At 42.0% G+C, this 21,547-nt stretch overlaps 1 long non-coding RNA gene and 1 pseudogene across 1 annotated transcript in view; one reads left to right on the forward strand and one right to left on the reverse strand.

Moving 5' to 3' along the window:
• Positions 1-880: 880 nt before the first annotated feature.
• Positions 881-21,547, forward strand: part of LOC148778761 (uncharacterized) — a 39,713-nt gene continuing 19,046 nt past the window's right edge. Inside the window, exon 1 of the long non-coding RNA XR_016037712.1 lies at positions 881-1,561. This is a non-coding gene — a long non-coding RNA (uncharacterized LOC148778761). The remainder of the gene's footprint in view (positions 1,562-21,547) is intronic.
• Positions 16,193-17,386, reverse strand: LOC129550632 (mitochondrial fission regulator 1 pseudogene; annotated as a pseudogene).

Below are 21,547 nucleotides of genomic sequence, written 5' to 3' on the forward strand. Positions count from 1 at the left end.
CTTTTCTACGAGGCCATGTCCTTAATGCCGCCAAGGATCTCTGTGAAGGAAAGAAATGAGGAAAGCAGGCAACCCAATGTTATCTAGCAGCAACTGATCCTAAGCATCTTCAGATCCTAACTCTGAACCTCTTTTACTCACCTTTCTTAACACCCCCTTCCCCACTTCAATCCCTTCCCCGATCCAAATAACAACTGCTGAGGTAACAGCCTCGCCTCCAGTCAGGTCCAGAGGCGCTCTGAGGTCACGGGCTCCTTTACTCCGGATTCTAGACCCGGCTTTGGCGCTACCAGGCTTAGGACATCAGACCTCGTGCCCACGCTCCGGCCCTCCCCCTCCTCAGTTTCCACACCACATCTTCTCAAAAAGGCCGGTGCTCCCTCTGCTGCTGCTAAGTCACTTCAGTCGTGTCCGACTCTGTGTGACACCATAGACGGAAGCACACCAGGTTCCCCCGTCCCTGGGGTTCTCCCTCTAAGAGCTCCCAAAAGCCCGGTCACTTGGTCCAGAAGCCTGTGATCCTACCCTCTGGGTATCCCGGGGCTTCCTCCTTCCCCAGACGCCACTTCACGCCGGCAACGTCATTCCCGCCTAGCGTAGCTCCACGAAAGAACTCGGCTCCAAGCGCGTACCTCAGAAGCACGGCCTCCCGGGGGCTGCGTAAGTCGCAACGGGTGAACTCGGCGCAGGGACCAGGAGCCTCGCGGCCAAGGGGCGGGGCGCTCTTCTCCAGGAAGCCAATCAGCGCCCAGTGGGAAGGCGCTCGGCGGGCGCGGGGCGGAGTCCGTAGTGGCCGCACTCGCAGCAGCAAGCGCAGCTGGTTCGGGCTGAGTTGGCATCTGGTAGTTGGAGAAGGCCGGAGAAGGCAATGGCAAGCCACTCCAGTACTCTTGCCTAGAAAATCCCATGGACGGAGGATCCTGGTAGGCTGCAGTCCATGGGGTCGCTACGAGTCAGACATGACTGAGCGACTTCAGTTTCACTTTTCACTTTCACACATTGGAGAAGGAAATGGCAACCCACTCCAGTGTTCTTGCCTGGAGAATCCCAGGGATGGGGGAGCCTGGTGGGCTGCAGTCTATGGGGTCACACAGAGTCGGACACGACTGAAGTGACTTAGCAGCAGCAGCAGCAGTCGGAGAAGGCAATGGCAAGCCACTCTAGTACTCTTGCCTAGAAAATCCCATGGATGGAGGAGCCTGGTAGGCTGCAGTCCGTGGGGTCGCTAAGGGTCGGACACGACTGAGCGACTTCACTTTCACTTTTCACTTTCAAAAGGTTGGAGAAGGAAATGGCAACCCACTCCAGTGTTCTTGCCTGGAGAATCCCAGGGACGGGGGAGCCTGGTGGGCTTCCATCTATGGGGTCACACAGAGTCGGACGCGACTGAAGTGACTTAGCAGCAGCAGCAGTCGGCGCTAGCGGCAGAGGCAAAGTCAGAGCTGCAGGAGAAGGATGAATGGAGCAGCTGGACCTTCGTATATTGACAGCCGCGAGCGAGTTCTCAAGTTAGGGGGCAGTTTTGAGAAACAACCGCGCTGCGCCTTCCACACTGTGAGCTGTGAGTGAGGGCACCCGAGGGGAAAGGGAGGAGTTCTGGTTTTGGGGGTGCAGAAGCACAACCCTCTCGTGTTCGAACAGATCCCCTTATTCTGTGGGAGAATGGGGTGCGCTGTTCAACCCGCTGTCTTATCCGGAAAGTGCGAGGGAGCCGGTGGAAGCGGGCGGATGGAAGCAGCAGGTGTGGGTAATTCTAAGTGAAGTGATTTAAGGGAGACCAGCAGGGCTTCCCTGGTGGCTGAGACGGTAAGGAATAGGCCTGCAAAGCGGGAGACCTCGGTTCCATCCCTAGGTTGGGAAGATCCCTGGAGGAGGAAATGGCAACCTACTCCAGAATTCTTGCCTGGAAAATCCCCATGGACAGAGGAACCTGGCGGCCTACAGTCCATGGGATCGCAAAGAGTTGGACACGACTGAGCGACTAAGCACAACAGCAGGTAGAAAGGGACGCTATGTGGGGTAGGTCTGCAGAAGCCTCTATGGATGGAGTCAGAGCTGACTGGTGGACGATTCAGAGGTGGAAAGGAAGGTACAGTTGAGCCTTGAACGACGCAGGGGTTAGGGGCGTCGACCTCGCGCAGTGGAAAATCCATTTACTGCTGTCTCTGCCTCAGAAACCAGGGAGTCGATACACGGCTCACCCGAGGTCCAGAAGCTGAAGCCGTTGGGTAGAATCAGACTCAGACTCTAGAGTTGTGATTCCATGTGTGTGACCTCTAATGGAGCACATACTTGTCCTCACACTTCATTAGTTTGAAGATCTGTAAGATGAAAATACAGGTATTCTGTTTAGTGGGGGGAAATTCCGCATGTAAGTGGACCTGTGAATCTCAGCCCCGTGCGTGTGACTCAAGGAACAACTGTAGTAAGGCACAAGTGGATGGGGGGGGTGAAGGGAAATGGGAAGGAGAATGCCTTTAGGTTGGTAGGGAAATACTCGTTCCTGTCTTCACTTTTGGTGTCTCTGACTGATGGGGGCTCTTATTTAGTATATTTCTGGGGAAAGATTCTGGATCATTCTTAGATCTGTATCTCTTTTGGACCCCTGATTTCATTCAGTCATTTATCAAATAGTGATGATCACAGTATTGAAGGGTGCACTGTTAGTTTATTAGAAAGCTCTTTTGTCGTCTGGAACTAGTTTTGATACATTTTTCTCTTTTATGTTGTTGAGGTAGGAAATAGAACTCTTGCTTTAATAGTTGGATGTTGTAGATTCCAGGAAGGAAAATGTAATATATTATGATTACATTTATGTAATTATTATGGTATGCAAAACATTCATTCTTTGCACAATAGCCCTCATAGAATTATAGAGAGGGAAGGAAACTTTGAAATTATTGAAGCATAACCTTTTATTTTTCTGTGGCAAAATTGTGAAGTAGGTATTTTTTCACTCCCTCTTACTAGCACTGCCTTTCCTTAGTGTCTCATCACACCACCTTTCTCAGTCGTTATATCCTTAGACTGTTTAGAGATTTTTAGTTTTTGCTCTGAAGTGTTCCTTGCTTCAATTAAAACTCACATTCTCCAAAAGTTTATTTAAGTTGTACACAATCTAATTACAGTAACTCACAGTGAAGATATGAAGAACCTATAGATTTAACTCTCTAAGGGTATATTTACATTTTATGAAAGGGTTTTTTATTAAGCAAAATTAATATCCAGTTGCTAGAATAAATAAGGGAGATATTTGCAAACAGATCTTCAACACTGACCCTTCTTTACCACACTTTGTGGTCCAAGACTTACCACAGTGAGATAGCGAGTGCTAGCTGTGTAGTTTCTTTCCTTGAGTCCCATTTTCCAGAAGTATGATATAGTTCTTACCTGGTTTCACCACACCTTTCTCTCAAATAACTTCCCTTGCCTTTCCTTTTCTTTCTCAGGTATTCAATAGCCTTAGTATTGATATTAATTTTTATAATTATAAGATTTAAGATTATACAAATGTCTTTAAAAATCTGCTTTCATGAAACTTTTGTATATATTCTAAGGGCATAAGCCCCAAATTAAGTGAATAAGAAAAAGGCTTCAAAAAGATCTTTGCTCGTGCTTCAGAGAATGTGCCAATTTATAAAAGTTCTCAAAATGCTGGAATTGTGTCTTCAGAATCAGAGTATCTATGATCCAGTTACAAGAATGAAAATAAATAAAACACTTCAGTCGTGTCCGACTCTGTGTGACCCCACAGATGGCAGCCCACCAGGCTCCCCCATCCCTGGGATTCTCCAGGCAAGAACACTGGAGTGGGTTGCCATTTCCTTCTCCAATGTGTAAAAGTGAAAAGTGAAAGTGAAGTCGCTCAGTCGTGTCCAAACCTTAGCAACCCCACGGACTGCAGCCTACCAGGCTCCTCCATCCATGGGATTTTCTAGGCAAGAGTACTGGAGTGGCTTGCCATTGCCTTCTCCGAAAACAACAGTAATAACCACAATAAACTCAGATGTTTGAATATACTTTTAGTCCTGTGAAGACATTAGAAAAGTTTTCTGCACTTAGTTTGTTCTTGTTAGAGCAGACAGAGTCTTTCTATATTGATTAAAATAAAACTAGTCATTGTCTTTGATGACATGTTCATTTCCCATATGATTCTCATCTTAAGGACTCAGATTGAGGGAGAGAAACTATAGACTTTCATAGAGGCAAGTGGAGTTGGTTTATTTTTTAAAATGGTATATTTTGCCTTCTGAAAGCCAAAAATATTTATTATTTTTAAATTATCATTACTATGCATAAAGATATATTTTTTCCTCAGGGAAAATGAAGAAGAACCTTTTTTCTATTTTTTAAAAAATATATTCATGTTTAAATCGCCAGTTCAGGGTCGATGCATGTTACAGGATGCTCGGGGCTGGTATGCAGGGATGACCCAGAGGGAGGATAAGGGGAGGAGGGAGGTGGGAGGGGGGTTCAGGAGGGGGAACTCATGTACACCCGGGGCAGATTCATGTCAATGTATGGCAAAACCAACAAATATTAAAAAAAAAAAAATATATATATATATATATACATGTTTAAGCTCTGTAATGAAGTAGAACAAAAATACACAAAATAATATATTAATTTCAACTTTTGTATTCAACTATGTAACAACACAATTCACCTTAAATTGCTGAGCTCATCTATAGAATGAAGCAATAAATTCAGCCATTCTATCATTTTTTATTAAAATTATGAAATGCCCTTAAATTGATAAGTATGTGAAAAATATATTTTCAGCACCAGTTTTACATAATGCTCAAAGCTTTTATTCATTCACTAAATGTAAAATTTTTATAATCTTCTAAATGTTTTTAACAGGTAAGGCTGTGAAAGTATAAATTGAAAATATCAGTTAGTTTGTAATGATGTTTCAAATATATTTTAACAAGACATTTATTTAAAACTTTTACTGAAACATAGTTGCATACAATACTATGTTAGTTTCTTGTGTGCTTTACAATGATTTGACATTAACATTCATTATGAAACGATAATAATATCTTGTTGTTGTTCATCATTTGGTCATGTCCAAACTCTTAATGACCCCATAGACTGAAGCATGCCAGGCTTCCTTGTCCTTTACCATCTCCTTGAGTTTGCTGGAAGGAAAGTTATGACCAACCTAGATAGTATATTAAAAAGCAGAGACATTATTTTGCCAACCAAGGTCCGTCTAGTCAAGGCTATGGTTTTTCCAGTGGTCATGTATGGATGTGAGAGTTGGACTATGAAGAAAGCTGATCGCCGAAGAATTGATGCTTTTGAACTGTGGTGCTGGAGAAGACTCTTGAGAGTCCCTTGGACTGCAAGGAGATCCAACCAGTCCATTCTAAAGGAGATCGATCCTGGGTGTTCATTGGAAGGACTGATGCTAAAGCTGAAACTGCAATACTTTGGCTACCTCATGCGACGAGTTGACTCACTGGAAAAGACTCTGATGCTGGGAAGGATTGGGGGCAGGAGGAGAAGGAGATGACAAAGAATGAGATGGCTGGATGGCATCACCGACTTGATGGACATGAGTTTGAGTGAACTCCGGGAGTTGGTGATGGACAGGGAGGCCTGGCGTGCTGTGATTCATGGGGTCGCAAAGAGTCGATCACGACTGAGCAACTGAACTGAACTAAACTGAACTGAGTTTGCTGAAACTAATGTCCATTGAGTCAGTGATGCCATCCAACCATCTCATCCTCTCTTGCCCCCTTCTCCTCCTGCCTTCAATCTTTCCCAGCATCAGGGTCTTTTCCACTGAGTCAGTCCTTTGCATGAGGAGGCCGAAGTATTGGAACTTCAGCTTCAGCATCAGTCCTTCCAATGAATATTCAGAACTGATTTCCTTTAGGATTGACTGGTTTGATCTCCTTGCAGTCCAAAGGACTCTCAAGAGTCTTCTCCAGCACCACAATTCAAATCAGTTTTTCAGTGCTCAGCCTTCTTTATGGTCCAACTCTAAAATCCGTGAGTGACTACTAGGAAAACCATAACTTTGACTATATGGACCTTTGTTGGCAAAGTGGTGTCTCTGCTTTTTAATATGCTATCTAGGTATGTCATAGCTTTTCTTCCAAGGAGCAATCTTCTTTTAATTTCATGGCTGCAGTCACTATCTGCAGTGATTTTGGAGCACAAAAAATAAAGTCTGTCCCTGTTTCCAATGTTTCCCCATCTATTTGCCATGAAATGATGGGACCAGATGCCTTGATCTTAGTTTTCTGAATGTTGGGTTTTAAACCAACTTTTTCACTCTCCTCTTTCACTTTCATCAAGAGGCTCTTTAGTTCCTCTTCTCTTTCTGCCATAAGGGTGGTATCATCTGTATATCTGAAGTTGTATATATTTCTCCCAGCAATCTTGATTCCAGCTTGTGATTCATCTAGCCCAGCATTTCCCATGATGTACTCTGCATATAAGTTAAATAAGCAGGGTGACAATATACAGCCTTGGCGTACTCCTTTTCCTATTTGGAACCAGTCTGTTGTTCCTTGTCCAGTTCTAACTGTTGTTTCCTGACCTGCATACAGGTTTCTCAAGAGGCAGGTCAGGTGGTCTGGTATTCCCATCTCTAATGTGTATATGAGGAGTGCAAATGAATGTCATTTACTTAGACTTTCAAAAAGCATTTATCAGGGCTTGGCAATACAAGCTATCAAAAAGATAGTCAGTCATGTGTTAGGGAACATGTGACCTGTTATATATGAGTCTGAGTGAACTCCGGGAATTGGTGATGGACAGGGAGGCCTGGCATGCTGTATTCATGGGGTTGCAAAGAGTCAGACACGACTGAGAAACTGAACTGAACTGAACGGACCTGTTATATAAATGATAAACTAGGAACTTCCCTGACAGTCAAATGGTTAAGACTCTGAGCTTCCAATGCAGGAGGCATGGGTTTAATTCATGTCAGCAAGCTAAGATCTTATATGCCACATGGTTCTGCAAAGAAAAAGAGTATGCAGGTAGACTAGATGTGGTAGATGTCCTAAAATATTACCATTCAATGAGGAAGATGGGCTTCCCTCGTAGCTCAGTTGGTGAAGAATCTGCCTGCAATGCAGGAGACCCGGGTTCAGTTCCCAAGTTGGGAAGATCCCCTGGAGAAGGACATAGCAACCCACTTCAGTATTCTTGCCTGGAGAATCCCATGGACAGGGGAACCTGGCAGTTTGCAGTCCGTGGGGTCATAAGAGTTGGACACGACTTAGCGACTAAATCCCCAATGAGGAAGATAGGAGACAAATTAGTAGTGTAAGGACTGTCATAAAGGTATACACAGAATATTATGGGAGTACAAAAGAGAGGTAATTCAGCCTGGAGAGGGAGAGGAGACATTAGTAATGCTGTCCTGAAGATGAGCTGAAATTACCCAGGTGAAGGAAAGAGGGAAGATTCTTCCAAGATGAATGTAGTCTGATTGTTTCCTTTGCATTTGATTAGCTCACGTGGGAAAATAGCCTACCACTTTCTTGAGACTTCAGCTTATTTTAGGACTAGAGTTCTATTTTAACACCCTATTTTAGTTTTAGTTTTAAATGAATTAAAATATTTATCATTGTAAACTTTTTTTACCCTGTTTTTGTTTTTGTGATTTTAAGCTTAAGTACCACCTTGTTTAATACTAATTTTGCCACCTTTGCTTTCTTTTTGTTTGCAAGTTCACAAAATCTAGTGTCTCTCACTTTTCTTTTTAGCTTACATTGTTTTAACTATATCTTTTGTTAACAGTGCATTTTGTGTTTCATTTTTAAACAGTTTGACACTTTCTATTTTTATTAGAATTCTATCCACATTTAGTTCAAAGTTGATACACTGGGTTTTTATTTCTCTTATAGTATGTGTTATTAGTTATTTTAATGTTTTTTTTTTCTTTTTTGTTCTTTGTTTTATAAAGCATCTCTTCTTTCTTTTCTTTTTCTTTGTATTCCCTTGTGTTTCTTTGGAAGTACTCTTCCATTCCATTACTGATTCCTTTTCTTTCTGGTATTCATTCTAATAAACTGTAGAAAGCTCTTAAAGAGATGGTAATACTATACCATCTTACCTGTCTCCTGAGAAAGCTGTATGCTGGTCAAGAAGTAATAGTTAAAACCCTCTATGGAACAACTGATTGGTTCAAGATTGAGAAAGGAGTATGACAGGGCTATCTGCTGTCACCTTGTTTTTTTTAATCTATATGCTGAACACATCAAGAGAAATGCTGGGCTGGATGAGTTACAAGCCGGAATCAAGATAGACAGGAGAAACATCAGCAACTTCAGATATGCGGATGATACCACTCAAATAGCACAAAGTGAAGAGGAACTAAAGAGCCTCTTGATGAGGGTGAAGGAGGAGAGTGACAGAGCGGGCTTAAAACTAAATATTAAAAAAACTAAGATCATGGCATCTGGCCCCATTGTGCCATCCTGTGCTTAGTCACTCAGTTGTGTTCAACTCTTTGCAACCCCATGGACTATAGCCCACCAGGCTCCTCTGTCCCTGGGGATTCTGGAGTCGCAGACTACTGGAATGGGTTGTCATGGCTTCCTCCAGGGGATTGTCCCAACCTAGGTGGGAATTGAACCTAGGTGTCCCATATTGCAGGAAGATTCTCTACTCTGAGCCACAAGGGAAGCCCAAGAATACTGGAGTGGGTAGCCACTCCAGTAGCCAAGAACACTGGAGTGGAACACAGGGAGTAACTCCCTGACCCAGGAATTGAGCAGGGGTCTCCTGCATTGGAGACAGGCTCTTTACCAGCTGAGGTACCAGGGAAGACCATATGGCCCCATTACTTCATGGCAAATAGAGGGGGAAAAGATGGAAGTAGTGACAGATTTCCTCTTCTTGGGCTCTAAAATCACTTTTGTAGCTGTAGCAATATATATCCTTGACATACTCCTTTCACAATTTGGTGACTGCAGCCATGAAATCAGAAGACATTTGCTACTTGGCAGGTAAGCTATGACAAACCTAGACAGTTTGTTGAAAAGCAGAGACATTACTCTGCCGACAGAGGTCTGTAGAGTCAAGGCTATAGTCTTCCCAGTGGTCACATACATTTGTAAGAGCTGGACAGTAAAGAAGGTGGAGCGACAAAGAATTGATGACTTCAAACTGTGGTGCTAGAGAAGACTCCTGAAAGTCCCTTGGACAGCAAGGAGATCAAACCAATCAATCTGAAGGGAAATAAATCCTCAATGCTCATTGGAAGGACTGATGCTGAAACTGAAACTCCAGTATTTTGTTTATCTGATGCAAACAGCTGACTCATTGGAAAAGTCCATGATACTGGGAAAGCCTGAGGGCAGAAAGAGAAGAGGGCATCAGAGGATGAGATGGCATCACCAAAGCAATGGACACAAACTTGGTCAAACTTCAGGAGGTGGTGAGGGATAGTGAGGCCTGGTATACTGCAGTCTTCTGGGTCGCCAAGAGTTGGACACATAAACAAAACAGTTCATAATCCAACATGCTAGGTTTGCCTGGCAGCAAATGGGAAACAAAACCAGAAGGAGAATAGGGAAGAGGATAACAGTAGTCTAGGTGAGCTGATGACTGGGTGCTGAAGTTGGGTTATAGCAGTGAACATGGAGGTGGCGGAAAATTCTTAAAGAGATGGGAATATCAGACCACCTGACCTGCCTCCTGAGAAATCTGTATGCAGGTCAAGAAGCAACAGTTAGAACCAAACATGGAACAACAGATTGGTTCCAACTTGGGAAAGGAGTACATCAAGGCTATGTATTGTCACCCTGCTATTTTTAACTTATGTGCAGAGTACGTCATGCAAAATGCTGGGGTGGATGAATCACAAGCTGGAAATCAAGATTGCCAGGAAAAATATCAATAACCTCAGATATGCAGATGACACCACCCTTATGGCAGAAAGTGAAGAAGAACTAAAGAGCCTCTTGGACACAGATGTAAAGAACAGACTTTTGGACTCTGGGAGAAGGCGAGGGTGGGGTGATTTGAAAGAAAAACACAGAAACATGTATTACCATATGTGAAATAGATCACCAGTCCAAGTTTGATGCATGAAACAGGGCACTCAAAGCTGATGCACTGGGACAACCCTGAGGGATGGGATGGGGAGGGAGGTAGGAGGGAAGTTCAGGATGGGGGACATATGTACACCCATGGCTGATTCATGTCAATGTATGGCAAAAACCACTGTAATATTTAAAGTAATTAACCTCCAATTAAAATAATTTAAAAAATTAAAAAATAATAAAGAGTCTCTTGATGAAAGTGAAAGAGGAGAGTGAAAAAGTTAGCTTAAAACTCAACTTTCAAAAAACAAAGATCATGGCATTTGGTCTCATCGCGGCATGGCAAATAGATGGGGAGAAAATGGAAACAGTGAGAGACTTTATTTTCTTGGGTTCCAAATCACTGCAGATGGTGACTGCTACCATGAAATTAAAGGATGCCTGCTCCTTGGAAGAAAAGCTATGACAAACCTAGACAGCATATTAGAAAGCAGAGACATTACTTTGCCAAGAGAGGTCCATATGGTCAAAGTTATGGTTTTTCCAGTAGTCATGTATGCATGTGAGAGTTGGACCATAAAGAAGGCTGAGTGCTGAAGAACTGATGCTTTTGATCTGTGGTGTTGGAGAAGACTTTTGAGAATACATGGGACTGCAAGGATATCAAACCAGTCTATCCTAAAGGAAGTCAGTCATGAATACTCATTGGAAGAACTGATGCTGAAGTTGAAGCTCTAATACTTTGGCCACCAGATGCAAAAAACTGACTCAATGGAAAAGACCCTGATGCTGAGAAAGATTGAAGGCAGGAAGAGAAGGGCACAAGAGAGGGTGAGATAGTTGGATGGCATCACCGACTCAAGGGACATGAGTTTGAGCAAGCTCCGGGGGTTGGTGATGAACAGGGAAACCTGGTGTGCTGCAGTCCATGGGGTCGCAAAGAGTTGGACACGACTGAACGACTCATCTGATGGATGGAGGTAGTAGTTCAGTTCAGTCGCTCAGTCGTGTCCGACTCTTTGTGACCCCATGAATCACAGCACGCCAGGCCTCCCTGTCTATCACCAACTCCCGGAGTTCACTCAAACTCATGTCCATCGAGTCGGTGATGCCATCAAGCCATCTCATTCTCTATCATCCCCTTCTCCTCCTGCCCCCAATCCCTCCCAGCATCAGACTCTTTTCCAGTGAGTCAACTTGTCACATGAGGTGGCCAAAGTATTGGAGTTTCAGTTTTAGCATCAGTCCTTCCAATGAACACCCAGGATTGATCTCCTTTAGAATGGACTGGTTGGATCTCCTTGCAGTCCAAGGGACTCTCAAGAGTCTTCTCCAGCACTACAGTTCAAAAGCATCAATTCTTCGGCGATCAGCTTTTTTCACAGTCCAACTCTCACATCCATACATGACCACTGGAAAAACCATAGCCTTGACTAGACGGACCTTGGTTGGCAAAGTAATGTCTCTGCTTTTTAACATGCTATCTAGGTTGGTCATAACTTTCCTTCCAAGGAGTAAACGTCTTTTAATTTCCTGGCTGCAATCAGCATCTGCAGTGATTTTGGAGCCCCAAAAATAAAGTCTGACACTGTTTCCACTGTTTCTCCATCTGTTTCCCCTGAAGTGATGGGACCAGATGCCATGATCTTAGTTTTCTGAATGTTGAGCTTTAAGCCAACTTTTTCACTCTCCTCTTTCACTTTCATCAAGAGGCTTTTGAGTTCCTCTTCACTTTCTGCCATAAGGGTGGTGTCATCTGCATATCTGAGGTTATTGATATTTCTCCCGGCAATCTTGATTCCAGCTTGTGCTTCTTCCAGTCCAGTGTTCCTCATGATGTACTCTGTAGGATGTATTCAATAGTTAATCAGGGGCAAAGACAGTTCATATGCTTAGGAGTTTCCTGGCACCTTAGTAGTTTAAGACCGCTTTGGGGGTATATGAAATAAGAGACAGGCAGAAATGGAAGTTTAAAATAAGATGGTTCTCAGTTTAATGAGGAAAATAATTTAATGAAAAAACTTGTTTAGAGTGTAGAAGACAGATACAGGGACTGCGGTGGCTTATTTAAGTTGTTTATGATTTTAATATGTTCATATTGTTCATATCCAACTTTCATTGAGTATCTATGAAGAGCTTAGTACTTTAGTTTGATTGGAGTAATTTAGATTGGAGCAATAAAAATATTTCTAAGCCAGTTCTCCTTTTTTAATGTTTTCTATTCTAAGTAAGAATACAAGTATTTTTAATGATATATTGGATGAATCTCTTTAATGTAATTTGGTACTCTTGGGTTGCTTATTGGGGTACCTTACTCACTTGTTTTCAACCAAGACATCTGAAAAATACACTTGCCAGCCAAGTAGGCCCAACTTAGTTTTGTTATGACCATGCTTCTGGCTCTCTACCTTACCAGGGCTTCTCTTAAGTGATCCACATCTCAGTCTTGTAGGGCCACTCCAGATGTGTCCTCATCTATATGCTATGCATGTTTGGCTTTCTGTGGATCATTTTTGTTTTAGAAAATACTGTTCCTTTCTTTTGGTTTCATCATTTTGTGTCCCAAGCTCTCAAAGTTCTCTAACTTGCCCCCCTTTTTTTATGGCATCCTCAATTACCAATTTATCTCACACTCCTCTTTGTGGTCATGTGTTAAAGCTTTAGTGCTTGTCAAATTTCAAAATATATGATATGACCTTTAGTCTTTTCAGAAGTCACCCTTTTCTAACTCCTAATATTGTATTTGACAAAATTATTGTAATCAGAGCTTTAAAAATTTAATGTCCTTTATAAAAGTTCAAAACCAAGCATTTAGGGGGAGCCTGGTGGGCTTCCGTCTATGGGGTCACACAGAGTCGGACATGACTGAAGTGACTTAGCAGCAGCAGCAGCAGCATTGTTTGTTTAGGGATACACTTATGTGGGATAAAATAAGTGAATGAGAAACAAAAAATTCATTAGGGTTGAGAGAGACAGGGACAAAGGATAGAAGAGGAACTTGTAGATAGATATGTTATTAGTAATGAACCAGGATTCTTTAACTTTTAATTATGAAAAATACAATAGTATAATGAACTGCTGTGTACTTACTGAGCTGCAACAATTATCAATATTTTGCTTATGTTTTTAATATAGCTTCCTATCACTTTTTTCCTGACATATTTTTTTAATTTTACATGATTTTATTATCTCCTTGAAATTTCCATTCCATTTAACTTCCCTCACATAATTTATCCTAATCATCCGGTCCCATCATTTAATGGCAAATAGATGGGGAAGCAGTGGAAACAGTGGCTGACTTTATTTTGGGGGGCTCCAAAATCACTGCAGATGGTGATTGCAGCCATGAAATTAAAAGGTGCTTACTCCTTGGAAGGAAAGTTAAAACCAACCTAGACAGCATATTGAAAAGCAGAGACATTACTTTGTCAACAAAGGTCTGTCTAGTCAAGGCTATGGTTTTTCCAGTAGTCATGTATGGATGTGAGAGTAGGACTATACAGAAAGCTGATCACTGAAGAATTGATGCTTTTGAACTGTGGTGTTGGAGAAGACTCTTGAGAATCCCTTGGATTGCAAGGAGATCCACCCAGTCCATCCTAAAGGAAATTAGTCCTGAATATTCATTAGAAGGACTGATGCTAAAGCTGAAACTCCAATACTTTGGCCACCTGATGCGAAGAGCTGACTCATTTGAAAAGACCCTGATGCTGGGAAGGATTGAGGGCAGGAGGAGAAGGGGATGACAGAGGATGAGATGGTTGGATGGCATCACCGACTCAATGGACACGGCCTTGGGTGGACTCCGGGAGTTGGTGATGGACAGGGAGCCCTGGCATGCTGCGGTTCATGGGGTCACAAAGAGTTGGACACGACTGAGCGACTGAAGTGAACTGAATATATTTTTATATTTCAAGGCCTTTTGTTGGTCACCCATACATATCTGCAAAAATATAGGTTGAAATAAATTTTCCTATAATCCTAAGTAATAAATCTTTTATTATTAAATTATTAGTAGACAGTTTATCAGAAGAGTGTAAAGTATTACACATTTTGAAAAGTAATTATTAAAAATGAACACTAGAATTTGGTTGGCAATGCTTTTCTTAAGTGAATTTGATTTTTTTTTTTTCCCCAAATTAGTTCATGAGTTAGAGGATGACTCTTACTTATAATGAGACAGAGTACAGTATAAATTTTATTCCTATAAATAAGGAAAAGGGAATGGAATGAGTGTCCAAGTCACAGGTCAAAAATCACATGGTGACCAGTCAATAAAAATTTTAATGACAAAATTTTTATTTATTTATTTTATTAAATTAATTTATATTAATTGGAGGCTAATTACTTTACAATATTGTAAAAGTATTGTAAAATATTGTGGGTTTTGCGTACATTAACATGAATCAGCCAAGGGTGCACCTGTGTTCCCCATCTTGAATACGCCTTCCACCTCCCTCCCCATCCCATCCCTCAGGGTCATCCCAGTGCACCAGCTGGGAACACTCTGTCTCATGCATCGAACCTGGAATGGTGATCTATTTAACATATGGCAATATACATGTTTCAATGCTATTCTCTCACATTATCCCACCCTCGCCTTCTCCCATAGAGTCCAAAAGTCTGTTCTTTACATCTGTTTCTCTTTTGCTGTCTCAGATGTAGGGTCATCGTTACCATCTTTCTAAATTCCATACATATGCATTAATATAGTGTATTGGTATTTTTCTTTCTGACTTACTTCACTCTGTATAAAAGGCTCCAGTTTCATCCACCTCATTAGAACTGATTCAAATGCATTCTTTTTAATAGCTGAGTAATATTCTATTGTGTATATGTACCACAACTTTCTTATCCATTTGTCTGCTGGTGGACATATACGTTGCTTCCATGTCCTGGCTATTGTAAACAGTGCTGCGATGAACATTGAGGTACATATGTCTCTTTCAATTTTGGTTTCCTCAGTGTGTTTGCCCAGCAGTGGTTGTCCATAGGTGTGTGGATTTATCTCTGGGCTTTCTATTTTGTTCCATTGATGTATATTTCTGTCTTTATGCCAGTACCATACTGTCTTGATGACTGTAGCTTTGTAGTAGAGCCTGAAGCTAGGCAGGTTGATTCCTCCAGTTCCATTCTTCTTTCTCAAGATTGCTTTGGCTATTTGAGGTTTTTTGCATTTCCATACAAATTGTGAAATTATTTGTTCTAGTTCTCTGAAAAATACCATTGTAGCTTGATAGGGATTGCATTGAATCTATAGATTGCTTTGGGTAGCATACTCATTTTCACTGTATTGATTCTTCCAACCCATGAGCATGGTATATTTCTCCATCTGTTTGTGTCATCTTTGATTTCTTTCATCGGTGTTTTATAGTTCTATATATAGGTTTTTGTTTCTTTAGGTAGATATATTCTTAAGTATTTGATTTTATGATATGCCATTTTATTAAAATGAAAGAAAAAGATGGTACATTCTAGTTTTGACTTTAAAAGAGATTTAATAGTTTGATTCATGGGGTCGCGGAGAGTGACACGACTGAGCGACTGAACTGAACTGAACTGAACTGAACTGAATAGTTTGATTGCTCACTATTGAAAACTACATTTTCTGCCTCAGAACTGGACGGCACTGAGGTGGAAACAGTTTTCATGATCGTTGACTTCCCTTTAAAGGGAAGTATTACAGAATTTCAGCAGCGAACATTATCTGGTTCCTACTCAAACCCCATCTCCAAGAAAACGTGAGAGAGAATCTAAAAATTCTGTTCAAGGCAAGAAGAAATTCCAAACTTGAACATTTCACTCCAACAATTTGGATATACCAGTGGCTCCATCACTGGGTAGGAATGATTACCAGCAGCCTTGTCACTGCCATTGCTAAATCTTATGTCCTGTTGTATATCCAAATATATGCACATAAAATATGTGTACAGATAAATTAGTGTTAATTAAAAAACTCACGTCTATAAAATGTCCTTCCTTTGTTCTGAAATCTATGTAATTGTTTTCCAGACTGGAAACCTAAACATCTTGGCTACATATTAAAAACATGCTGGAATGTACATATGCTATGGAAAACTTCAGAACTGACCTCTTAAAAGCAAACAAACTTAGAGTGCTTTTGTTATATAGCATAATCCTCTAATGAGACCTAAATGGAGACCACTAGTACTAAATTCAGGTATTTACCAAACAAACAGTGTTGATATCTACTAGCCGAACAGCCCTAATAAGCCAACAGCTGAACTTCAGATAGTCTTTCTCAGCTCTTTGTCTATTAAGAAGTTGAAGCATTTTCAATTAAAGTCTTCATTTTTCCAGTAGACTTCAACATGTGTGGCCCAAACAACACTCTCTTGGGGGTGGCCTCTGATTCAGACTTTGGGATGCCTTTCTCAGCTTCATCTTGACTATCTCTTCGATACTGATAAGCAAACTTCTTTTTCAGCGCCTCTGCTATGAGGGCAGCAGGGTCAGCAGCATCTGCTGGCTTGGGCTTTGTGTCTTGTTCTGACCTTTTTACTGATCGCAGTTTCACGCTGTTCATGTCTTTTAGGATCTCCAGCAAGTTGGGCAGGTCTGTTTTCTTTGGACTGTTCTTGACTGGGGTCTTCCCAGCAGAGGCGTTTTTCTCTCTTAGCTCTTTTATCAGATCAATAGCAGAAGTGCTCTGCTGGAGCCCCAGCGGTGGGAGGGGAGGCGGCGGAGGAGGGGGCGGCAACGGGGGCGCTGGCAGGACCGAGGGTGGTGCTGTGGCAGCAGGCCTGGTGGATTCTAAGTCACCTGCACTGAGGTTCTGCTGTTCCTGGAGGGTCACGATCTTGGCAATCTGAGCTCTGAGGGCAGCAAGCTCACTTTCAAGGGCACAGATCTTCTGCAGTGCGTCCTCATTGGCCAGCGTCGAGGTCTGCAGCGGAGGCTCTTCTGGAGACAGGGTGGGTAAGGACATTTGCCTGCTGTGGGGCTTCTCAAAGAAAGAAAGATCATCCTGAAGGGTTGGCCTTGACCAAACCTCTATCCTTTGTCTTGTTGAACACTCTCCTTCTTCAGCTACCCATCCCACATCAGCAAAAGACACCACTGCATCCTCTCCCGGGGGGCTGGAGCTCCATTCTGTCATAGGGCTGGTCAGCTGAAACTGAACTCTTGGACACTGGATCAGAGATAAATTGGTACCAATTTTCCTTACAATACTCCGAGATGACCCATATGGCTTCCCAGACCAAAGAACCGATTGCATGCTTCCAACCTGTTGAAAAATCATCCTAATTGGGCGTTTAATCCAGCCAAGCATTTAGATGGCAAAGTCGCTCCAAATTTGCATTTCAAGTACTTCAGGCATACATAGCAGCACATGGTCCATAAAGCACACTTTGAATGGGATGGGTAACAGGTGCAAGACAGCAAAAGGAGTTTTCCAGAGGGCGAGCAACTTTCTAGTTCTTAATCTGGGTGGTCACTGCATGGATGTTTGCTCTCGGCCGCGAGGCAGCCAGGAGCCTGCTCCGGCCGCTCAGTCTCCCTAAGTATTTTATTCTTTTCATTGCAATGGTAAATGGAATTGTTTCCTTAATTCCTCTTTCTGTTTTCTCATTGTTAGTGTATAGGAATGCAAGGGATTTCTGTGTGTTTATTTTATACCCTGCAACTTTACAATATTCATTGATTAGCTCTAGTAATTTTCTGGTGGAGTCTTCAGGGTTTATTATGCAGAGGATTCTTGCCACCTCTTAATATCTACTGCTTCTGTTAGGTCCATACCATTTCTGTCCTTTATTGAGCCCATCTTTGCATGACATGTTCCCTTGGCATCTCTAATTTTCTTGAAGAGATCTCTTGTCTTTCCTATTCTGTTGTTTTCCTCTATTTCTTTGCATTGATTGCTGAGGAAGGCTTTCTTACCTCTCCTTGCTATTCTTTGGAACTCTGCATTCAGATGCTTATATCTTTCCTTTTCTCCTTTGCTTTTCACAGCTATTTGTAAGGCCTCCTCAGACAGCCATTTTGCTTTTTTGCATTTCTTTTCCATGGGGATGGTCTTGGTCCCTGTCTCCTGTACAATGTCACGAACCTCTGTCCATAGTTCATCAGGCACTCTATCTATCAGATCTAGTCCCTTAAATCTATTTCTTACTTCCACTGTATAATCATAAGGGATTTGATTTAGGTCATATCTGAATGGTCTAGTGGTTTTCCCTACTTTCTTCAATTTAAGTCTGAAATTGGCAATAAGGAGTTCATGATCTGAGCCACAGTCAGCTCCTGGTCTTGTTTTTGCTAACTGTATAGAACTTCTCCATCTTTGGCTGCAAAGAATATAATCAATCTGATTTTGGTGTTGACCATCTGGTGATGTCCATGTGTAGAGTCTTCTCTTGTGTTGTTGGAAGAGGGTGTTTGCTATTACCAGTGCGTTCTCTTGGCAAAACTCCATTAGCCTTTGCCCTGCTTCATTCCGTGCTCCAAGGCCAAATTAGCCTGTTACTCCAGGTGTTTCTTGACTTCCTACTTTTGCATTCCAGTCCCCTATAATGAAAAGGACATCTTTTTTGGATATTAGTTCTAAAAGGTCTTGTAGGTCTTCATAGAACCGTTCAACTTCGGCTTCTTCACCATTACTGGTTGGGGCATAGGCTTGGATTACTATAATATTGAATGGTTTGCCTTGGAAATGAACAGAAATCATTCTGTCGTTTTTAAGATTGTATCCAAGTACTGCATTTCGGACTCTTTTGTTGACCATTATGGCTATTCCATTTCTTCTAAGGGATTCCTGCCCACAGAAGTAGATGTAATGGTCATCTGAGTTAAATTCACCCATTCCAGTCCATTTTAGTTCACTGATTCCTAGAATGTCTACATTCACTCTTGTCATCTCCTGTTTGACCACTTCCCATTTGCCTTGATTCATGGACCTAACATTCCAGGTTCCTATGCAATATTGCTGTTTACAGCACCGGACCTTGCTTCTATCACCAGTCACATCCACAACTGGGTATTTGTTTTGCTTTGGCTCCATTCCTTCATTCTTTCTGGAGTTATTTCCCCACTGATCTCCAGTAGCATACTGGGCACCTACCGACCTGGGGAATTCCTCATTCAGTGTCCTATCATTTTGCCTTTTTATACTGTTCATGGGGTTCTCAAGGCAAGTATACTGAAGTGGTCTGCCATTTCCTCCTCCAGGGGACCACATTCTGTCACAGAAGAACTGTACAAAAAAGATCTTCATGACCAAGATAATCACAATGGCATGATCACTCACCTGAAGCCAGACATCTTGGAATGTGAAGTCAAGTGGGCCTTAGAAAGCATCACTACGAACAAAGCTAGTGGAGGTGATGAAATTCCAATTGAGCTATTTCAAATCCTGAAAGATGATGCTGTGAAAGTGCTGCACTCAGTATGCCAGCAAATTTGGAAAACTCAGCAGTGGCCACAGGACTGGAAAAAGTCAGTCTCCATTCCAATCCCAAAGAAAGGGAATGCCAAAGAATGCTCAAACTACCGCACAGTTGCACTCATCTCACACGCTAGTAAAGTCATGCTCAAATTCTCCAAGCCAGGCTTCAGCAATATGTGAACCGTGAACTCCCAGATGTTCAAGCAAGTTTTAGAAAAGGCAGAGGAACCAGAGATCAAATTGCCAACATCTGCTGGATCATGGAGAAAGCAAGAGAGTTCCAGAAAAACATCTATTTCTGCTTCATTGACTATGCCAAAGCCTTTGGCTCTGTGGATCACAATAAACTATGGAAAATTCTTCAAGAGATGTGAACACCAGACCACCTGACCTGCCTCTTGAGAAACCTGTATGCAGGTCAGGAAGCAACAGTTAGAGCTGGACATGGAACAACAGACTGGTTCCAAATAGGAAAAGGAGTACGTCAAGGCTGTATATTGTCACCCTGCTTATTTAACTTATATGCAGAGTACATCATGCGGAACACTGGAAGAAGCATAAGCTGGAATCAAGATTGCCGGGAGAAATATCAATAACCTCAGATATGCAGATGACACCACCCTTATGGCAGAAAGTGAAGAGGAACTAAAATTCTCTTGATGAAAGTGAAAGAGGAGAGTGAAAAGGTTGGCTTGAAGTTCAACATTCAGAAAACAAAGATCATGGCATCTGGTCCCATCACTTCATGGGAAATAGATGGGGAAACAGTGGAAACAGTGTCAGACTTTATTTTTTGGGGCTCCAAAATCACTGCAGATGCTAATTGCAGCCATGAAATTAAAAGACGCTTACTCCTTAGAAGGAAAGTTATGACCAACCTAGATAGCATGTTAAAAAGCAGAGACATTACTTTGCCAACCAAGGTCCATCTAGTCAAGGCTATGGTTTTTCCACTGGTCGTGTATGGATGTGAGAGTTGGACTGTGAAAAAAGCTGATCGCCGAAGAATTGATGCTTTTGAACTGTGGTGCTGGAGAAGACTCTTGAGAGTCCCTTGGACTGCAAGGAGATCCAACCAGTCCATTGTAAAGGAGATCAATCCTGGGTGTTCATTGGAAGGACTGATGCTAAAGCTGAAACTCCAATACTTTGGCCACCTCATGCGACGAGTTGACTCACTGGAAAAGACTCTGATGCTGGGAGGAATTGGGGGCGAGAGGAGACGGGAACGACAGAGAATGAGATGGCTGGATGGCATCACCGACTCAATGGACATGAGTTTGAGTGAACTCCAGGAGTTGGTGATGGACAGGGAGGCCTGGCATGCTGTGATTCATGGGGTCGCAAAGAGTCGATCACGACTGAGCGACTGGACTGAACTGAACTGATGCAGAGGATTATGTCATCCGCAAACAGTGAGAGTTTTACTTCTTCTTTTCCAATCTGGATTCTTTTTATTTCTTTATCTTCTCTGATTGCTGTGGCCAAAACTTCCAAAACTATGTTGAATAGTAGTGGTGAGAGTGGGCACCCTTGTCTTGTTCCTGACTTTAGGGGAAATTCTTTCAATTTTTCACTGTTGAGGATAATGTTTGCTGTGGGTTTGTCATATATGGCTTTTATTATGTTGAGGTGTGTTCCTTCTATTCCTGCTTTCTGGAGGGTTTTATCATAAATGGATGTTGAATTTTGTCAAAGGCTTTCTCTGCGTCTATTGAGATAATCATATGGTTTTTATCTTTCAATTAGTTAATGTGGTGTATCACATTGATTGATTTGCGAATATTGAAGAATCCTTGCATCCCTGGGATAAAGCCCACTTGGTCATGATGTATGATCTTTTTAATATGTTGTTGGATTCTGTTTGCTAGAATTTTGTTAAGGATTTTTGCATCTATGTTCATCAGTGATATTGGCCTGTCGTTTTCTTTTTTTGTGTCATCTTTGTCTGGTTTTGGTATTAGGGTGATGGTGGTCTCATAGAATTAGTTTGGAAGTTTACCTTCCTCTGCAATTTTCTGGAAGAGTTTGAGTAGGATAGGTGTTAGTTCTTCTTTAAATTTTTGGTAGAATTTGGCTGTGAAGTCATCTGGTCCTGGGTTTTTGTTTGTTGGAAGATTTCTGATTA

Source organism: Moschus berezovskii, chromosome 1, assembly GCF_049115385.1.
Source record: "Moschus berezovskii isolate FMDL1 chromosome 1, NW_MosBer_1.0, whole genome shotgun sequence".
Taxonomy (NCBI): Eukaryota; Metazoa; Chordata; class Mammalia; order Artiodactyla; family Moschidae; genus Moschus; species Moschus berezovskii.